Source organism: Anomaloglossus baeobatrachus, chromosome 2 (assembly GCF_048569485.1).
Source record: "Anomaloglossus baeobatrachus isolate aAnoBae1 chromosome 2, aAnoBae1.hap1, whole genome shotgun sequence".
Taxonomy (NCBI): domain Eukaryota; kingdom Metazoa; phylum Chordata; class Amphibia; order Anura; family Aromobatidae; genus Anomaloglossus; species Anomaloglossus baeobatrachus.
The window spans coordinates 657,203,493-657,224,411 of record NC_134354.1 but is presented as its reverse complement, the minus strand read 5'-3'; positions in this window follow the sequence as shown (position 1 = coordinate 657,224,411).

Genomic DNA, 20,919 nt, shown 5'->3' with positions numbered 1-20,919 from the left:
CAAGTAACGCAGGTACGCCGTGCTTGACACCCTCCTGCCCCCTAGGTGCTACACAAGCACTGCCTTAACTCTCTTGGGCAAGGAGTTCAGCAAAGCTTCACTGGAGCCACTGGAATCCTCTTCCATCCTTCATGATGACATCACGCAGCTGGTAGATGTTAGAGACCTTGTGCTCCTCCACCTTCCATTTGAGGATGCCCCACAAATGCTCAATAGGGTTTTTGTCTGGAGACATGCTTGACCAATCCAGCACCTTTACCTTCAGTTTCTTTAGCAAAGCAGTGGTCATCTTGGAGGAGTGTTTTGGGGTCATTATCATATAAGATAAAAAGGGGGGGGGGGGTTCAGTACATCTTGGCACTCATGATTCCCTCAATGAACTATAACTCCTCACAGTTGGCAGCACTCATGCAGCCCAAACCATGACACCCCTACCACCTTGCTTGACTGTAGGCAAGACACACTTGTCTTTGTACTCCTTACCTGTTGTACTCCTTACCTTCGGCAGCACATATGCTCAGTGGCAGAGCTTACACACAAGATGATGATTAGCATATGAGATGATTAGCCCCTGCACAGCAGCTGCAGCAGTCAGCCAAGGATGATGACTTGGAAAATACAAAAAACACTCAACTTTTTCCAAAGCGCATTTCTAAACACAAGCTTTTTTGAATATTACCTGCTTAACCCAGCAGGAAGTACGCCGCCGTCTCGAAATCACTAAGGTTGACAAATCTCCGGGCCCGGATGGCATACACCCCAGAGTACTACAGGAATTGAGTTCTGTGATAGATAGACCATTATTTTTAATCTTCTCAGATTCCTTAATAACAGGGTCGGTACCGCAGGACTGGCGCATAGCAAATGTGGTGCCAATATTCAAAAAGGGGACAAAAACTGAGCCGGGAAATTATAGGCCGGTAAGTTTAACCTCTACGGTTGGTAAAATCCTTGAGGGTTTCTTAAGAGATGCTATACTGGAGTATCTCAAGAAAAATAACCTTATGACAGAGTATCAACATGGGTTTATGAGGGATCGATCCTGTCAAACTAATTTGATCAGCTTCTATGAAGAGGTAAGTTCAAGCCTGGACCAGGGAAATGCAGTGGATGTTGTGTATATGGACTTTTCAAAAGCTTTTGATACGGTGCCACACAAAAGGTTGGTACATAAAATGAGAATAATGGGGATAGGGGAAAATATGTGTAACTGGGTTAAAAACTGGCTCAGTGATAGGAAACAAAGGGTGGTTATTAATGGTACGTACTCGGACTGGGTCTCAGTTCATAGTGGGGTACCACAGGGGTCAGTATTGGGCCCGCTTCTTTTCAACATATTTATAAATGACCTTGTTGGGGGCATGCAGAGTAGAATTTCAATATTTGCAGATGATACTAAACTCTGCAGAGTAATCAATACAGAGAAGGATAATTTTATATTACAGGGAGATTTATGTAAATTGGAGGATTGGGCTGAGAAGTGGCAATTGAAGTTTAATGTAGATAAATGTAAGGTCATGCACTTGGGTAGAGGAAATAACATTTATGATTATGTACTTAATTGTAGAACACTGGGTAAAACAGACACAGAAAAAGACTTGGGTGTATGGGTGGATGGTAAACTTCACTTTAGTGGACAGTGTCAGGCAGCTGCTGCCAGGGCTAATAAAATAATGGGATGTATTAAAAGAGGTATAAGTGTTCATGAAAAAAATATAGTTCTACCTCTGTACAAGTCACTAGTGCGACCGCACTTAGAATACTGTGTACAATTCTGGTCACCGATATATAAGAAGGACATAGCTGAACTGGAGAGGGTGCAGAGAAGAGCGGCCAAGATTATTAGAGGAATGGGTGGGCTGCAATACCAAGACAGGTTATTAAACTTGGGGTTATTTAGTTTGGAAAAACGAAGGCTTAGGGGGGATCTAATCACAATGTATAAATATATGAGGGGACAGTACAGAGACCTTTCCAAAGATCTTTTTACACCTAGGCCTGCGACTGGAACACGGGGGCATCCGCTACGTCTTGAGGAAAGAAGGTTTAATCATAATCACAGACGAGGATTCTTTACTGTACGAGCAGTGAGACTACGGAACTCTCTGCCGCATGATGTTGTAATGAGTGATTCACTACTAACATTTAAGCAGAGCCTGGATGCCTTTCTTGAAAAATTTAATATTACCAGTTATGTATATTAGATTTTATGACAGGGTATTGATCCAGGGAACTAGTCTGATTGCCGGATGTGGAGTCAGGAAGGAAATTTTTTCCCCATTGGAACTTGTTTGCCACATTGGGGTTTTTTTTGCCTTCCTCTGGATCAACATGTTAGGCTACGGGTTGAACTAGATGGACTTAAGGCTACTTTACACGCTGCGATATCGGTCCCGATATCGCTAGTGTGGGCACCCGCCCCCATCTGTTGCGCGACACGGGCAAATCGCTGCCCGTGCCGCACAACATCGCCCAGAGCCGTCACACATACTTACCTGTCCGGCGACGTCGCTGTGACCGGCGAACCGCCTCCTTTCTAAGGGGGCGGTCCGTGCGGCGTCACAGCGACGTCACTGAAGCGTCACTGAACCGCCGCCCAATAGCAGCGGAGGGGCGGAGATGAGCGGAACGTAACATCCCGCCCACCTCCTTTCTTTTGCATAGCAGCCGGGAGGCAGGTAAGGAGAGGTTCCTCGCTCCTGCGGTGTCACACGTAGCGATGTACGCTGCCGCAGGAACGAGGAACAACTTCGTTACTGCTGCAGTAACGATTTTTGAGAATGGACCCCCATGTCGCCGATTAGCGATTTTGCACGTTTTTGCAACGATGCAAAATCGCTTATCGGTGTCACACGCAACGGCATCGCTAATGCGGCCGGATGTGCGTCACAAATTCCGTGACCCCAACGACTCCGCATTAGCGATGTCGCAGCGTGTAAAGCCCCCTTTAGAGTCTCCCTTCAACCTTAAAAACTATGATACTATGATACTATGTTGCTGCTGCCACACACACTTGACCCCATCTGAACCAAATAAGGTTGTCTTGGTCTCATCAAACCACAGGACATGGTTCCAGTAATCCATGTCCATAGTCCGCTTGTCTTCAGCAAACTGCGGGCTTTCTTGTGCATCATCTTTAGAAGAGGCTCCCTTCTGGGGCAACAGCCATGCAGACCAATTTAATGCACTGTGCGGCATATGGTCTAAACACTAACAAGCTGACCCCCCCACCCCTGTCACCTCTGTAGCAATGCTGGCAGCAGTCATACATCTATTTTGAAAAGACAACGTCTGGATATTATATACAAAGAAAATGTTATGTTTAGGCAGAATATTTTGGTATTTGTCTTTTCTCCTTTTTCTAATTTCTATGTGATCTTCCATCATCTTTAGTGATCTTCCTCTAGGTGAAGATGCAGCGACTTGGCAGGCTAGCTACACCCATGTAGTCAGCATTATATACTACAGCCTGCTATGGTGATTTGTCATTATTTTATAACTAATTATAGTTCGCTAGGTTATGTTTTATTCTATGGCTCGCTAATCAAATAAATCATATATGTTCCAACACTGCCATCTAGTGGGAAATGTTGTAACTGCGCATTATAGAATGTTAGATGTAAAGTATCTAATATCAGATACTTGGATGATTTGTACTGTTTATATAAAAGCACAAGCCTGCCTGCATTCTTAAGCGTCTGACGGTATGAAAATCTAATCTATGCACTGGTATAATTATGGGCCATATACAGTATATATTAAATATAGCAGAAACTGCATCTTCTTGGAGACCACACATACCGTACATTTTCTTCTCATTTTCCAAGTTATTGAACATTTTACAGCAAATATGTCACTGCTAAAACCTGCAAAAATATATGAGGACTGTTGTAACTGATATATTAACAAAGCCAGATGTTCCCATAGTAAAGTCCGTCACACGTCTGTGTAAAACATGTAACTGTAAAACCGATACTGGTGTCATTGGTGTTTTCCATCAGTGTGCCATTAGTGTGTTATCAGTGTGCCATCGATGTGCCATCAGTGTGTTATCGGTGTTTTCCATCAGTGTGTCATCGGTGTGCCATCAGTGTTTTCCATCAGTGTGTCATCAGTGTGTCATCAGTGTTTTCTATCAGTGTGTAATCGGTGTTTTCCATCAGTGTGTCATTAGTGTATCATCAATGTGTCATCAGTGCATCGGTGTTTTCAATCAGTGTGTCATCAGTGTTTTCCATCAGTGTGTCATCCGTGTTTTCCCAATATGAAAAAAGGAAGAATGAAATTACATAGATTCTCCTATACTTTGCCACTGGCTTGGACTGGCAACCTGCCAAGCAGGGCAAATGCCCGCTAGACCGATGCCCTAAACTATAACGTTAGCCGCCGGTACGTTTAAACTTCCACTTGCGTTGCACTGTGTCCGCGCCTATTCACACGCACGCACACTCACGGCTCATACACACTCACGGCTCACGCACACTCACCTGCCCATAGACGTCTTTTTAGCCGGGTTTGTGCTATCCAGGTCTGACTCCCTGCAGACTAGTAAAATAGATTCTGCTGCTATAACCTTCCCCCCTATCTTAGGGCTCTGGGTGAGTCCCAATATGGAAACCTATTTTAATTGTGCACTGGCTGTCTGCTGTGCAGGGACGAGGCAAGTATTGAAGGCCCTGCTGCAGCACAGTAGCTTAGATCATCCACCTCACCTGGAGTGTATTATGTTTGTATTGATGACACCATGTTTTTGCCTTGCTTTCTGTATTGGTATCCGCTGCTAAACCATGAACCCTTAAATGAGTGAGAACATTACATTTTTTTCCATATACTTTACTATTGCTACTACTGAATTACATGAGCACTGTATATCGGTATTATTTGAGTATTGTGTTTTGGTATTTTATGATTGGTATTATCTGAGCACTGTATGTATTATTTTGTTTTGTAATACGTTGGCCTTGTAAATTGGTATTCTATATGGATCGTATATTAATATTATTTGGGCATTCTATGTTGATATTTGTATTGTTGGTAATATATGGACACTGTATATCACTATTATTTGGTTTGTAATATTTGGGCACTGTACATTGGTATAATTTGGTTTGCTTTAGGCAGGCATTGAATATTGGTATATTGATATTATTTGGGCACTGTATGTTTAGTATTTGGTTGGTGTTGAGCAATGTTTATCAGTATTTGGTTTGTATTATATGGACATTGCAGGTCAGTTTTTATCATGTTAGCATTTTGGCACAATAATGGTCATTAGTACTATTATTGCAATAAATAAATAGTGTATACACATTACAAACTGATGCTCCATATAGTTTATTGATGTCTGAGTGTACAAGTTTACAGTGTGTGCATGTAATGTATATGTCACGCTGTACAAAACCTAGTAAGACATAGTACAGTGTAATCCCCACTAGGTGGCAGCAGGGTAGTGAAGGAGAGACAAATAAACACTGTAACGGAAAGGCAGCTGAAGTACAGCAGAGTAACTTCAGCAGGCAGTTAACAGGCAAGCCACCAGGGGGCAATAGAGTAGTCAAACAGTAAGGGTCTAGCCAGGAAAGTCGAGTCACTGCAAAGGGAGGATCAATATCAAGTCAGAAAACAGAACCGAGTCAGAAGCCGGGAGATCAGGTATGCAGAGGGGAACACAAACAACAGACATTGGCGGGAAGTCAGGGACTGGGACAGGCAGACGAATGGGGGAGGGTCAAAGTCAGGACACAGTAGCAGGGAGGCAGGACAGATTGGGAACACTCACCCAAGCCAGTATATAAGCTGCAAGGCAGAAATATCACTGGCACTGAGCCATAGGTAGAGAGGCAATATGGTTATGATTCAGGGACTGAGGAGGATCGAAAAATGCGGAATCCTAAAAGGTAACAGAGTGGCTGGAACCTTAACAGACTGCAGACCTAATCTTGACACACAACTAGAAGTAGCTGTGGGGCGTGCCTACGATGACCTGGACGCCTCGACAAAGCCGGAGAACTAAATACTCACAGATAGAGATATAAGAAAGCTACTGTAATTTGCCTCGGAGCAGTCCCCAAAGATAAATAGATAGCCCCCCACATGTAAAGGCTACGGTGATCTAGAAAAACACAACACAAAGCCATAAAAGACAGATTCAGCAAAGGTGAGGCCTAAACTATCTTTATAGGTAAGGATCGGAAAGAGCAACTGTCTGCAGCCGTGAAAACCCTAATATATACCAGCACTTCTGATATGGAAAAATCCTGAGGTCACACAACCTCTCCCCCACTGTATCAGCACTCTGATGTTACTGGGATTCAAAAACACTAATACAGATGAGGGACTGAATTAATACCAAGCATGACAAACACAATACCTCGCAGAATCATGGAGCTAAGTATACAGACACTCCCAGCAGGGAATGATCCCATTCCACCAAACTGGAAAATGTATTCACAATACAATATATAGCATCCTGGGATCCAGAACGAGGCAAGGGAAGTTAACCCCTGACATGACCAGGCCAGAGCTGGGTGTAACCTGCAGCAGGGAAAAAACGTCCTGGATCATGACAGTATAGATATATGTATGTGTGTGGGTGTATGTGTGTCTGTATGTACAGTTGAAACCAGAAGTTTACATACACTATCTAAAAAGACATATCTGCATGTTTTTCTCAACATCTGACATGAAATTAGAATAAACCTTTCCCATTTTAAGTGAATTAGGAACCAAAATTATTTATATTTGCCAAATGCCAGAATAATGAGAGAGATTATTTTAAGGAATTTTTATTACTTTCTGCAAAGTCAAAAGTTTACATATACTTAGAGTACTGTGCCTTTAAAAAATACCGGACAGCCCATATGATGATGTCATGTCTTTGGAAGCGTCTCATAAGTTCATTGGCAACATCTGAGTTAGGCCCCTTTCACACATCTGTTTTTTGCCATCAGTCACAATCCATCAAAATGTGAAAAAAAAACGGATTTAGTGCTGGAACGGTTTCTTTCTCATTGACTTGTATTAGCAACGGATTGCGACGGACGACCTCACGTTACATCTGTCGTACAAAGGATCCGTCGACAAACGTGACGTTACGTTTTTTGTGTGCGTCGAAAAAACAGACCGCGACTGATCTGTTGCCATCGGTTGTTTGTTGTAATGAAAGCCTATGGGATCCGTCATCGGATTGCATTTTTTACAACTGAGCATGCCCAGAAGTGTTGTAAAATCACTGCTGGTCAGGGAAAAAAATGGTACGACGGATTCGTTTTTTTTTTACAGGATTCGTCGCATCAGTGTTACCACAATCTGCAACTTGAATCAGTCACAAAACGGATTGTGACTGATGCAAATAAATTGATGTCTGCACATCTCTCCTGGAGACAAAACTGCCTTCTTTAACACTGGCCTCCACAATAAAGCCGTAGCCTGTGCGCAGATTGAACTCTTCTACTACCCTACAGTGGAGAGGACCTCTAGCCTGGAACCCGATCTGCCGCATGGACTTCTTCTCTTGCAAATCCCAGGCCTCCACTCGCTCTTTCTCAGGGTAGGCTGCACAAGGGGGTGTCTTGCCCTCACACGCCGCTGTCCTCTGTGAGCTGGCCTCCTCATCACCATCACTTGGTCTTCAGCCGGCTCCCAGGTCACGTACATACTAGGCATGTAGGCTGTTAACTCTTCCTCGGCAGGAGGTGTTGTAACCTCCTCCCAGCGTTGGGGGGACAACAGCGCAACCTCAGGGCCTCCCTTACACACAAAGGGTGCTGCGTCCTCCTCCGGCTGCTCTGGCAGTGGCTCCGGGGATGAGCTTTCATCTGCTGGGTGGTGGACCCCTCTCTAGCATAGAGGTTGCTGGGACCGCTCCAGGTCCGGATGGCAGCCTGGGGACCAGGTACATGTCCACCAGGTGCGCCGGGAACTGAGTTTTTAAATCTCTTTTGAGTCGAGCCGCTTCTTCGGCGGCTTCTGGCAGGAACGCAAGGGCGGCATCCCCAGTCAGCGACTGGGGCGCTGTGACCGCTTCTGGTCGGGCAACCAGGGTAGACAGCATTGCGGCCTGGTCTCGTCTGGCGGAGACAGAAGGCGTTGCGGCCTGGCCTGGTCTGGCCGGGGCAGAAGGCGTTGTGGCCTGGTCTGGTCTGGCCGTCGGCAACCCTCTGGGCGTCGCAGCAGGATCACAGCAGGGGTCGCGGCGTGCATCGCAGCGGGCGTTGCTTTGTCCTCTGGCAGCAATGTTGGCGGGGTCGCACTCCCGACTGGGCAGGAGCAGTGTGGGACTCACCCAGGGCTGGACTGGAGATCTCCTGCATCAGGGTCGCCATCGCTGAGGATGTCTCCAAGTGTGCTTGGACGGCACTGTACTGCCCTGCAGGCTCGGCTGCAACCGCCGAGCCGCTCGGATCCGTGCTCGTACGGTGGGTGGTGGCTCGAGCTCCTCACGGACCCAGGGGTCACGTCGCTCTGCAAGGGGGTTGGCGCTACACGCAGGGACTTCAGTGGGGGAAGTTCCATGGCCGGGGCCGCGGTGGTTTGGTGGGGGTGTAAGTAAGTGGTGAATAGATGGACACCACCGCTGCCGTTAACTAGGCCTCCCGGGGGACAGTGTTGCGCAGCTTGGTGTTGACCCCTCCGTGGGTAGGGGAGTGATTGTCCCGGGGGCCTGAGGGAGGTGCTGAGGCGTGGGAGTGGGTGCGGGCATATGCTGGTGCGGTGCGGTGCGCGGCCCGAAGGCACTGGTGTACTCACTATGGCACAATACACTGGAGTCTCTGGTAAACCAAAACGGGATGATGAACGGGGCCCGCAGCCGGCTGCAGCTTCTCCCTGAACGGGTTGGTGGTTTCCGCCTTTCTCCTGCACCTTTTTATATGAATGTTTGACTCCTATGCCTAAGCAACGGTAGTCCGCTCCCCGGCTTGATGGTTGTCGGAAGAGCCCTGTTTGCCCGCAGACGCTGGCCCTTTGGGTCTCTATGCCTTGGCGGTGGCTCTACCCTGTATGGTTGGGCTGTTGTCTTCTAACGGGTCCTGTGTGGGATAGGTCCTTAAGTCCAGTCCTCAATCAGTTGATTAGACTCGGCCCTGTTGGTTCGGGGCTTTGTACTGGATCTGAGTACCCCTCTTGGTGCTCCAGTTTCCAATCGGTTCCCCGGTTCGGTACCGGCGGGCCACCGCCCAACCCCGGTCCCTACGGTTCCACCGGCTGTAATCCCAACTCCTGCAGGCAGCCACCACCGCCTGCCTCCTTGACCCAGCCACCTAAGTAGACTATTGGCAGGCCTGGTCACAGGTCTTCCCTTGAACTTGACCTCTCTCCTTCACTGTCAAGACTCATCTACTTGTGCACTAGAACTAGAACTTGTGTCTTTCCCGCCTCCAGGCCTGTGAACTCCTCGGTGGGCGGAGCCAACTGCCTAGCTTCGCCCCCTGGTGTGTACATCAAACCTGGAGGGTGGTGACAAGGGTTTCTTGGTTGGCTGCTCTCACCTTTTCAGGGAGGGGGTCTGTGTGCATGGGACTACCTGGGACGACCTGACTAGTCCAGGGTGTCACAGCACCTCTTGGCGGGCCTCGCTGCACCAGCAACCGCAGGCCTCGGATTGCCATTATCACTTCTTCTTTCCACGTGGCTATCTCTTGCCAGTTCTGCTCCTCCATTCTGCTGCCAATTCTCCCTACTTCCTTACTTCGGCCTCCAGCTCTGGGGCGGTCATCGGCCTGGTCCAGCCCAGCTCCTCGCAAATGCTTTCCGACGTTTCCATTCTGCCTTGCACGCTGCTCAACCAGGTTCTCTCTCCACACCCTCTCAGTTTCGTTTCCTGCACCCGACATTTCTGGCGTTCAGGGTCACATCCGCCCCCATCTCTTCCTTTTGTGCGGTCAGAGAGCTCCAGGGGTTCTAGGTCAACCACACCTCTTCGTGGGCGGTTACTTCTTTTTTTTGCGCGGGCTGCTGTTGTTTCTTTGGCGCACTTTCTGCGGTGGCAATATGGCGGCATTTCAAACTTTTCAATCGGACCTCCAAAGGCGCACAGTCACCTGTCTTAAGAGGTCTAGTCCTTATCCTGTTCAAGACGCCAGATGAGTCGCCCACCACAGCGCTGCAGCGGTCGCCTGCGGGACACTGCGGGAACTTCTCTGTAGGGACCCTTCTGGCAACAGGTATGTCAGGTTCACTTTCATAGGAGTCGTGACGCCACTCTCAGTTTTGCGGTCAGGGTGATAGGGGACCGCCACTGCGGTTTAACGAGCATCTGGGGCTGACGGTACTTGCAGTCTGGTGGTATGGCCTCCCGAGAGTGAGGCAGGCCCCAGGGGCTCGGGTGTATGTGTGTGGAATCACAGGTCGCAGAATAACTCAGTCTCAGTCCAGTAATGTCTTTCAACTGTTTACTCACTTTTTGCTGGTAGATTGAGGCAACCCGGGCGATGCTGAGATGAACCAGAAAGAACCAGGTATCCTTCAGGCTGATATAGGGATCACCTTCCTAGCACTTTTTCTTCGGACAACCCCTGACATAAAGTACCGTGGGATTCATCCAGGGAAGTCGCAGCTGCCTTTTCTCCCCTTTCTGACCCGTTTGCTGACGGCGTGGACCAAGGAAAAGATGGCTCCAGGCTCGATCCTCCTTATGGGCCCCCTCGTTGCTGTTGATGCTCGGGCTCTGGGATGGTTGGTGTGGAACCTCTAATCCCACCACCTGCAGGATTTAGCAGACCACTAAATGGATGTCTGGCTCTAGGGACCTGTTCCCTGTGCGTGTATTCCTTACCAGGAGTCCTCGTACTCAACTCCTTACTGCTCTCTCTCTTCGGGCATCTTTCAGACTGACTGGGTGGTAATGTTCTCCCTGCCAGCAGCCACTACACGTGCAGGGTCTGACCAGTGTTCCGCTCTTCTGCGTCCATACTTCAGACTCGGCTGCTCCACTCGGCTGCTCCACTCCTACTCCTCTGACTGCCACTGCACAACTCCTTCCAGCTTCACTACAGCACCACTCTAGCTGAGATGTGGAGGCCACGCCCCCTCCTGGGTCTGCCCAGAGGTCCCCTCTAATGTGTGTGTGTGACCTGGTTAAAGTATGTCTGTGCGTACACACCCCACTCAGCCTTTGGGATTATCTGTTTGTACTCAACCCAGCATGGGTGCAGTACTCAGTGGTGCCTGACCAGGTCAGGGGCGCCACAGCACCACAATGACATTCACTGCTAGAGTACAAAGAAATGGTAAATGGGTGTAGGTAGTGGGGTGTGGTTAGGGTTATAGCCAAAAATTGCCATGCTGCTTGGTTTGTCCATTTTTCTCCTTTGTAAAATATGGGAGGCATGTTATTCTGTGTATGGGAACTGTAGGGGTCAGTGGGGGCTTCATACTATATGTAGGGAATGAGTGAGGAGCTGTGGGGACATCATATGTCGGGGGTAAGCCTGTGCAAGGTCATGAACGTAGAACATTAATGGACATCACTAGCAGCATTATTTCTGTGTGGTCACTTATAAAGGACTTAGCAAAATTGGAGAAGTGGCTTAGTGTAAAATAGTACACTATTTTATAATAATAGTACACTATAATAATAATTATTGTGGTGCACTACCATATGTGTCTTTATTTCTTGTCTTTTAAATTTGGGAGGTCACATTTTTGATGCTCATTTCCAGTTTTTCTATCAATACTGTGAGCGTTTGGCTGCTCACATGATGGGGGTCACTCACTTGGCTGCGTTTCTGAGGTAGCACAGGAACACAAATCTCTTAAAAAGTCCAAATGGTTTATTAAAAAAAAATCCAGCATAAACCGCTCCTCAAAACATAACAGAAATACAGACGGATTTCAGGTCCGTTAAACTCATGGTACTCCTGCACATTTCAGACACAGAATCTGAGTGCAGCTCTCTTAGCCTCCACTCAGTCACTTCCAGTCTGTTAACACCATAGAGGTTTCTGTGCCTCTTTCACAGAGTCCAACAGCTCTGTTACCTCTCGCTGGCCGTTTCCCCAGGAACATGGATTTCACGTCCGTCTTTGTTGCGGTCTGCCCGCTCAGGTTTGGATACTTCCCAGCATCCTGAGTGGGCTCTCTCAGCGTCCACTTACTCACGTGTGAAGCCAACCCTCTGCTCCGTCAGATGGGTTCCTTCCAGAGGATTCAGACCTCTCTGAGATAAACAGCCTCTTTTCCCTCAGAGGCTGCTCCTCATGCAGTGCTCATACACTGCTCCACACACACTCCATGTGCCAAACAAGCTAATTAAGACCTGTGTCAGACACACCCATAGGCAGGATATGTATGTGGATGGCCAGTCCCACCCATCTCTTAGCCATCTGTAATCCTGGCCCATTCAATACTATAGGAAGATGTGGTACTACATGAACCAGAAAGAACTCCCCGGATCACACCACTTCCGTAGTACATACCTGTCATTCACAATATAACCGGTCGCCTTGTCACAATACAAATAAATATATACCAGAATATAGACACAAAATAATGTCAGACCCCGGGGCTGACCCTTAGGCCTCTTTCACACGCACGTGCCTCCGGTATGTGTTTGGCAGTTTTCTCACGTACCGGAGACACGGGCACACGTGGACCTATGTATTCCTAATGTTTTGAACACACGTAAGTATTTTTGAATGGAATGTGTGTCCGTTCCGTACTTACGTGTGTCCGTGTGTTTCTCATGCCGACATGTCCATTTTTCTCCGGCATCACGGATGTCACACGGAACGCAAACGTGTCACACGTAACACACATGGACCACACGGATGTGTTCCGTGTGACACGCGTCGGAGAAAAGACATGTGTCTGCGAGAAAAAAATGAAACATTACTCACCTTTTCCAGCCCTCCTGTCTCTGCCGCTGCTGTCACTTGCTGCCGACCGCCACTCATTATGCTCATTGAATATTCACTTCACTGCGGCCGGAAGCAGAAGCATCGTAGAGTCGGCAGGACTGGAGACCGAAGTTCAGCACCACGGACAGCGACGCCAGGGACAGGTGAGTAGAAAGTTCCCGTTCTCCGTGTGTTATCATTGATAACACACGGAGAACACACGTAGGCCATGCACATGTGAAGCCCCTCCAGTGTTGTGTCGGTGCATTACCTTCAGGGACTCCACGCAGCTGGATCTTGTCACAGGTAGGAGATCTTCTATTTAGGATTGTCGTGACGCCACTCTCAGAATTGCGGTCAATGGGGACCGCCACTGCAGATTAAGGGATGCCTGGGGCTGATGGTGGGTGCAGTCAGTTGTAATAGCCTCCTGAGAGTGAGGCAAGCCCCAGGGCCCTGTGTAAGTGTGTGGAACCACAAGGCGCAGAATAACTCAACACAAGCAGAATGTCTTTCAGGGGTTTTACTCACTGTTGATGGCAGGGTGAGTAACCCGGGCATAGCTGGGATGAACCAGGCTGGAACCAGGTATCCTTCAGGCTGACTGATGAGGGTGGCTACCGACTCGCCTTCCTTAGCCCTTCCGTGGTTTGTGGTAACCCCGACTTTTAGTCCCTATGGGGGTCACCCAGGGAAGTAACTGCTCCCCTCGTTTCGGCCCGTTTGCTTGTGGCCTGGACCAGGTCACTCCAGCTGCTTGCCTCCTGTGACCTATGGGCCCTAACTGTGGCTACGTGGCTGCAGACTCTGTGGTGTTGTCTTGGGGGTTTGAAGTGCCCCCTCAAGCAGGTTTGGCAGAAGAAAGCTGGATCTATCTCCGCACTGGGACCTGCTACCCGTTTGGGCCTGGTAACTCCCTGACAGTCTCCTTACTTTCCACTCCGTTGCTCTCTCTTTAGCTGTGTGTGGATTTCGGGCAGCACTACCAGGTGACCGTTCTCCCCCGTCGGTAGTCACTGCGCGTACGTTGTCAGAATCGTGTAGAGCTACAGGGTCTGCTTCTGCTCTCCCTGAACTTCACCACTCAACTGCCTGGCTCACTGTTCCCTCCTCTCCTGTTCTTGCCTACGTCACCTAGCAACCAGGCTCTCTACCACACCCCTTGAGTGGAGATGGAGGCTTCGCACCGGCTTCGCCCCCTCCTGGGATCCCCAGGGGTCCTCCCAAAGGTACATGTGTGAGACCTGATCACTATGCGCCTGTGTAGTCACACCTCGGTCAGCCTTCTGGATTACCTGTTTTGTACTGTCCCCAGCATGGGTGCAGTACTCAGTGGTGCCTGACCAGGTCAGGGGCGCCACATTCCCCCTTAGTTATCACCAGCACGTCCTCGGGCTGCAAGACAACATTTTAAAATGCATAAAACAGTAAAACATGGTAAAACATTTTAAAACCACCAGGTACCATACATCACCACCCTTCACCCACAAGTCCGTTAACCCACCCAAAACCCTCTCACGTTGGCCACGCCTTCAGCCACTTCTGGCAGGATGTAGAGGCGGCTTTCATGGGCTGGTGGTTTCAGGGTATACCTGGCCTGGTGGAGCCGCGCCTTCAGCCTCTTCTGGCAGGATGTAGAGGCGGCCTCCACAGTTGGTGCTAACCAGGTACCCTCTTTGTGGTGGAGAGCCAGGCCCCATAAACAGGCGTGCTCCCTGGTTGCAGGTGAGCCAGGCCCCATAAACAGGCGTGCTCCCTGGTTGCAGGCGAGCCAGGCCCCTAAACAGGCTGGCTCTGGTGGTGGTACCTCTGGGGTAACCATTTACACTGCGAGAGTTTGTGGCTATAGCCAGTTCATAGCCTTAAGGTTCATGGGTTTCTCACACTAGTTCATGTGGGCACATTTCTTGAACATTAACGTTGCAAAACTTCAAACTTTAACTTCTGTACTTTACTTTACATGAACTTTGCTCCTTCTTCCTTAGCGGAGGGTGTCGGGCTCTCTTCATCCCAGCGGGAATATGGCAACATCTCTGGCTCTGGGCATGGATCCACTGCTGATGGCTCCGGGGTCAGCTTCTCAGCTTCCTGGCCTCCTCTCCCCCTTAGTTCTTCTGAGCACTCCTCTTGTGGCAGCGCTAGGGATGGATGTTCATCAGCAGGCCAGGGCGGTGGACTTTTTGGCGTGGATGTTGCAGGAGTCTTCCTGTGGGTGTGCGGAGGGAGCAGATACCGGTCCACCATCTCCTGTGGGAACTGGGCCTCTAGATCAGCCTTCAGCCTCCAGTATTCGGGGTCCTCTCCCAGCAGGGACTTCCTAGCAGGGACTTCCTTGGACTGGGGAGCGGTGTCTGCTCTGGCCTTGCAGGCCGGGGTAAATGATTGTACAGTCTTGTCTTGGTGGGCCGTGCCCTGCATGGCGGCGGCCTGGTCTTGGCGGGCCGCGCCTGGCATGGCGGCGGCCTGGATCAGCGTCGCAGTTGCAGTCTTAGCGGGCATCGCTACTGTGGCCGGTTCTTGGCGAGCTGAGCTGGGCGTCGCCGCAGCGATCTGGGCTTGGCGGGCCGCACCTGACGTGGCTGCGGCCTGGTTCAGCACCTCACTTGCGGCGCGGACGAGCGTCGCTGCTGCGGTGGGGTCTTGGCGGGCCGGGCCTAGCATGGCGGCGGCCTGGGTCAGCGTCACACCTGCGGCGTGGAGGAGGGTCGCGGCTGCGGAGGGATCTTGGCGGGCCGGGCTGGGAGCTTCTGCGGCGGCCTGGGGTTGGCGGGCTGCACCTGGCGTGGCTGCGGCCTGGCTCAGCGTCGCCGCGCCGGGCGCCTCTTCAGGGACCGCGGGCGTGGCAGCAGGGGTCGGGGCACTCGCGCTGGCAAGGGCAACACTGGACTCACCCATCGGTGGCACCATCGGGGTCTGAGTCATCGCCGCTCGGTCTGGCACTCGTCGTGCGGTTCCCCTCTCATAGGCCTGAACCGCTGCAGCCATCTCCAGAAGCTCCGCACGTCCCTCTCTGATCTGTTGCATGATTCTCGCCTCCAGCCGGTCACTGAACTGGGCAAGCTCCCGGGCCCACCAGGCAGCGGAACCCGGCTCTGGGCTCCTATCTTCGGACGCCATCTTCACCGCGTCGTCGCTGCTCTCCAGGTCTTCTCTCAGCAGCAGACTTCTGACTTCTTCTTGCAGCCGAAGTGCCAATTCCTTCACTTCCTGCAACTCCTCTCCCAACAGCAGGCTTATGGCTCCCTTTCTGTCCCGACGTCTCTGAACGCCTCCGCTCTCATCACTTGCGAGACCAGGACTCTGCAGGGGATCTCTGGGTAGCCACACCTCTTCGTGGGCGGTAACTTCTCCCAGCGCGGGCTGCTGTTGTTTTTCAGCGCGCTTTTCATGGTGGCAATATGGCGGCGCTTCCAATTTTTCAAGCGGACCGCCCAGGCACATGGTCACCTGTCTGAACAGGTCTAGTCCTTATCCTGTTCGTGACGCCAAATGTGAAGCCCCTCCAGTGTTGTGTCGGTGCATTACCTTCAGGGACTCCACGCAGCTGGATCTTGTCACAGGTAGGAGATCTTCTATTTAGGATTGTCGTGACGCCACTCTCAGAATTGCGGTCAATGGGGACCGCCACTGCAGATTAAGGGATGCCTGGGGCTGATGGTGGGTGCAGTCAGTTGTAATAGCCTCCTGAGAGTGAGGCAAGCCCCAGGGCCCTGTGTAAGTGTGTGGAACCACAAGGCGCAGAATAACTCAACACAAGCAGAATGTCTTTCAGGGGTTTTACTCACTGTTGATGGCAGGGTGAGTAACCCGGGCGTAGCTGGGATGAACCAGGCTGGAACCAGGTATCCTTCAGGCTGACTGATGAGGGTGGCTACCGACTCGCCTTCCTTAGCCCTTCTGTGGTTTGTGGTAACCCCGACTTTTAGTCCCTATGGGGGTCACCCAGGGAAGTAACTGCTCCCCTCGTTTCGGCCCGTTTGCTTGTGGCCTGGACCAGGTCACTCCAGCTGCTTGCCTCCTGTGACCTATGGGCCCTAACTGTGGCTACGTGGCTGCAGACTCTGTGGTGTTGTCTTGGGGGTTTGAAGTGCCCCCTCAAGCAGGTTTGGCAGAAGAAAGCTGGATCTATCTCCGCACTGGGACCTGCTACCCGTTTGGGCCTGGTAACTCCCTGACAGTCTCCTTACTTTCCACTCCGTTGCTCTCTCTTTAGCTGTGTGTGGATTTCGGGCAGCACTACCAGGTGACCGTTCTCCCCCGTCGGTAGTCACTGCGCGTACGTTGTCAGAATCGTGTAGAGCTACAGGGTCTGCTTCTGCTCTCCCTGAACTTCACCACTCAACTGCCTGGCTCACTGTTCCCTCCTCTCCTGTTCTTGCCTACGTCACCTAGCAACCAGGCTCTCTACCACACCCCTTGAGTGGAGATGGAGGCTTCGCACCGGCTTCGCCCCCTCCTGGGATCCCCAGGGGTCCTCCCAAAGGTACATGTGTGAGACCTGATCACTATGCGCCTGTGTAGTCACACCTCGGTCAGCCTTCTGGATTACCTGTTTTGTACTGTCCCCAGCATGGGTGCAGTACTCAGTGGTGCCTGACCAGGTCAGGGGCGCCACACACACAGCACACAGAGGGCAATACGCACCTCTGACACGTCTGTGAAAAACGTGCGTGTTTTTCAGGGACGTGTGAAAAAGGCCTTAAATAAACTGAGATCCTTGACTAGACATCTAAAGAAATGGATGCCAATTGAGCTGGATTAGGTTTACATAACTGACTTAAGGGACATCAATAAAACCAGAAAGGGCATGGCTGAGCCCCGCCAGTGTAGCACCACAAAAGCACTTGAAATGTATATACTTATTTTAATATAACATGCATCAACAAAGAGGGACAGGTTTATTCTCCAGTATAAGGCATTGATGGCGGTTTAGGGGTGAAAATGTCTTAAAGGGATCCTGTCACCCGATTTGGTGACTATAAGCTGCGGCCACCACCAGTGGGCTCTTATATACAGCATTCTAACATGCTGTATATAAGAGCCCAGGCCTCTGTATAAAATCTAAAAATTACTTTAAAATACCTAAATGTTTGGTGCGGTGCAGACTGGTTGGATGGGAGGCTCCGTTCTCCAATACCAGTGCCTCCTCTTTTGGCCATCTTTGTACTTCTTCTGAAGCCTGGGTGCATGACGCGTCCTACATCATGCACACGCGCCGCCATTGAGGTCCTGTGCCGGCACACTACAATACTTTGACCTGAATCAGAAAAAACTCTGTACTGCCATACAAAATATGCGGAAGGTCCGATTAGTGTCAGAAACCCCCATGCAGCACAAGCTCATGAGCATAATTTATAGGAAGAGAGGAATAGAGCTTTTAAGGTGCAAAACACATTGATATTTATTGAAAAAAGTGACAAATCATCTTTGGTTAAGAAAGGTTAAAAACAGAAACCATACCAAAATCAATAGGATTACTCCAAAAGAATCCCATACATTAAGAACATCATGTAAAAATTTCACAAAGTTGAAAAAAGAGTACAATAAGCACCTTCACCCTGAAGAAGAATCAAGAAATTCGTTATCGAAACGTGCGTTGGGCTGGTGTGAGGACATCTGCTTTCGAGATCGACCACCACTACCTTCTTTAGCGGTAACTCTGCTTTGGGAATAACTCCATTATTGGCTGAGTATGATACTCACCTTCCCATGGACTCTGACTATGTATATTTATGCAGGGCAACATGCAATATGTATTAACAACATGCTACTAGATGTTATTTAACTCCATTTAATTGTTGGATTTTCACTTGTATATGGACTCTGATTATGCATATTTATGCATTAGCTTATTGTACTTTTTTTCAACTTTGTGAAAATTTTGAATGATGTTCTTAATGTATGGGATTCTTTTGGAGTAATCCTATTGACTTTGGTATGGTTTCTGTTTTTAACCTTTTTTTAACCAAAGATGATTTGTCACTCTTTCAATAAATATCAATGTTTTGCACCTTAAAAGTTATATTCCTCTTTTTCTACAAAATACTTTGACCTGCCCTGCTCAGGGCAGATCAAAGTGCGCCTGCGCAGAACCTCAATGCCGGCCTGTGTGAATGACATAGTATGCGTCATGCACCCAGGCTTCAGAAGAAGGAGGACAAAGATGGCCAAAAGAGGAGGCGCTGCACCCGGAGAACAGAGATACCCATTTGACCCATCTGCACCCAACCAACCATTTAGGTAAGTTTTAGGCTATGTGCCCACGTTGCGTTGTGTCCCTGCAGAAATTTCTGCAGAGATTTGAACAGCACACGTGCGCTTCAAATCACTTCAGAAACACTGCGTAATGAATTCAGTGAAAAGCCGATTTCATGCGCTCTGGATGTAGCCCCCACAATAGACAGAGCAGGACCTGCATCCAAAGTGCACGGAATAAGTGACATGTTGCTTTTTAGAACGCAGCGATTTGGCAGCATAAAAATCGCTGCGTTCTAAAACGCAACGTGCGCATGGATTATGCACAATCTTCATAGATTGTGCTGGGGACGCAAGTTGCATGCAGTTACGCTGCGGTGCAGAACGCAGCGTAACTGCACGCAATACGCACACGTGGGCACAGAGCCTTATAAAGTAATTTTTATGTTCTACACAACAGCCTGGGCTCTTATATACAGCATGTTAGAATGCTGTATATAAGAGCCCACTGGTGGTGGCCGCAGACAGGTTCCCCTTAACAAATTCCCTGCTAAAAGTGAGGCGGACTTATTCTATTACCAGTAGATGGCAGCATATACATATATAAAACCAAACTTTAGACAGTAGAAGAATGTACTTAGACTGAGAAACATTTTATAGAAAAATAAAATCTGCATTGTAGTTTATGTATGAAATGTAACTAATGGGGATCATAACTCAAATATACAGAGTACAGATGCATATCTATATATATAAACAAATCAAAAATCAAATCTTTATTTTTGTATAGCGCTAACATATTCCGCAGCGCTTTCATACATCAGGAACACTGTCCCCATTGGGGCTCACAATCTAAAGTCCCTATCAGTATGTCTTTGGAGTGTGGGAGGAAACCGGAGAACCCAGAGGAAACCCACGCAAACACAGGGGAAGGACAGACAAACTCCTTTCAGATGGTGTCCTTGGTGGGATTTGAACCCAGGACCCCAGCGCTGCAAGGCTGCAGTGCTAACCACTATATAGAGTGCCTTGCAAAAGTATTCAGCTCCCTTGAATTTTTCAACCTTTTCTCACATTTCAGACTTCAAACATAAAGATAAAAATGTTAATGTTATGGTGAAGAATCAACAACAAGTGGGACACAATTGTGAAGTTGAACGATATTTATTGCTTATTTTAAACCTTTTTAAAAAAATGAAAAAACTGAAAATTGGGGCGTGCAATATTATTCGTCTCCTTTGAGTTAATACTTTGTAGCGTCACCTTTTGCTGTGATTACAGCTTCAAGTCGCTTGGGGTATGTCTCTATCAGTTTTGCACATCAAGAGACTGAAATTCTTGTCCATTCTTCCTTTGCAAACAGCTGGAGCTGAGTGAGGTTGGATGGAGAGCGTTTGTGAACAGCAGTTTTCAGCTCTTTCCACAGATTCTCGATTGGATTCAGGTCTGGACTTTGACTTGGCCATTCTAACACCTGGATATGTTTATTTGTGAACCATTCCATTGTAGATTTTGCTTTATGTTTGGGATCATTGTTTTGTTGGAAGACAAATCTCCGTCCCAGTCTCAGATCTTTTGCAGACTCCAACAGGTTTTCTTTAAGAAGGTCTTGTATTTGGCTCCATCCATCTTCCCATCAATTTTAACCATCTTCCCTGTCCCTGCTGAAGAAAGTAGTTGAATATGGTTACTTTTTCCTGAGGAAGGAGACGGAGATGTCTCTGAAACGCGTAGAACTGTAAAATAAAAGGAAATCTTTTTATCTACAGCATCTGTGGTTTTTAGCGTGGCATTTAAATCGGTTCATACTCTTTTTTATATATTACAAACTTCTCTCCGGGGCCGCTGCTAAACCACCAGACACTCACAAGCGATCATAGGGGGTTGT